Source organism: Arachis ipaensis, chromosome B2, assembly GCF_059453495.1.
Source record: "Arachis ipaensis isolate K30076 ecotype BB chromosome B2, ASM5945349v1, whole genome shotgun sequence".
Taxonomy (NCBI): Eukaryota; Viridiplantae; Streptophyta; class Magnoliopsida; order Fabales; family Fabaceae; genus Arachis; species Arachis ipaensis.
In genome coordinates this window covers 42,360,813-42,362,185 of record NC_142437.1, presented here as the reverse complement: position 1 = coordinate 42,362,185, position 1,373 = coordinate 42,360,813, and the positions used below count along the sequence as shown (strand labels likewise).

Here is a 1,373-nt window from a genome sequence, read left to right as displayed (position 1 = left end):
TTCAACTTCCCAAGTATCAATGCCAAATAATTTGGCATTCAGCTTCATGATTGCACCAAGAAACTTGGCAGTTTGCTTTTCAGTAACATCCTCATTCTCTTCAGAAGAGGAATACTCATCAGAGCTCATGAAGGGCATAAGGAGGTTCAATGGAATCTCTATGGTCTCTAGATGAGTCTCAGATTCCTTTGGTTCCTCAGAGGGAAGCTCCTTATTGGTCACTGGACGTCCCAGGAGGTCTTCCTCCTTGGGATTCACATCCTCTCCTTCCCTTACAGGTTCGGCCATGGCACTTATGTCAATGGCCTTGCACTCTCCTTTTGGATTCTCTTCTGTATTGCTTGGGAGAGTACTAGGAGGGATTTCAGTGATCCTTTTACTCAGCTGGCCCACTTGTGCTTCCAGATTTCTATTGGAAGATCTTATTTCATTCATGAAACTTACAGTGGCCTTAGACAGATCAGAGACTAAGTTTGCCAAATTAGAAGTGTTTTGTTCAGAGTTCTCTGTCTGTTGCTGAGTGGATGATGGAAAAGGTTTATTATTGTTAAACCTGTTTCTTCCACCATTATTAAAGCCTTGTTGAGGCTTTTGATCCTTCCATGAGAAATTTGGATGATTTCTCCATGATGAGTTATAGGTGTTTCCATAAGGTTCACCTAAGTAATTCACCTCTGCTATTGCAGGGTTCTCAGGATCATAAGCTTCTTCTTCATAAGAAGCCTCTTGAGTACTGTTGGATGCAGCTTGCATTCCATGCAGACTCTGAGAGATCATATTGACTTGCTGAGTCAATATTTTGTTCTGAGCCAATATGGCATTCAGAGTATCAACTTCAAGAACTCCCTTCTTCATAGGCGTCCCATTGTTCACAGGATTCCTTTCAGAAGTGTACATGAGCTGGTTATTAGCAACCATGTCAATGCGTTCTTGAGCTTCTGCAGGCGTTTTCTTTAGGTGAATGGATCCACCTGAAGAAGTGTCCAGTGACATCTTTGATAGCTCAGATAAACCATCATAGAATATATCCAGGATGGTCCATTCTGAAGGCATGTCAGAAGGACACTTTTTGGTCAACTGTTTGTATCTTTCCCAAGCTTCATAGAGGGATTCACCTTCTTTCTGTCTGAAGGTTTGAACATCAGCTCTAAGCTTGCTCAGCTTTTGAGGAGGAAAGTACTTGGCTAAGAAAACCGTGACCAGCTTATCCCAAGAGTTCAGGCTGTCCTTGGGTTGAGAATCCAACCATAATCTAGCTCTGTCTCTTACAGCAAAAGGGAAAAGCATGAGCCTGTAGACTTCAGGATCTACTCCATTAGTCTTAACAGTATCACATATCTGCAAGAATTCAGTTAAGAACTGAAAAGGATCTT

At 42.0% G+C, this 1,373-nt stretch overlaps 1 non-coding gene across 1 annotated transcript; it reads left to right on the top strand.

The window, feature by feature from the left end:
* Positions 1-1,046: 1,046 nt before the first annotated feature.
* LOC148573760 (small nucleolar RNA R71) lies at positions 1,047-1,155 on the top strand. The gene has a single exon (XR_015905952.1). It is a non-coding gene; the product is annotated as a small nucleolar RNA R71 (small nucleolar RNA).
* Positions 1,156-1,373: the final 218 nt, after the last annotated feature.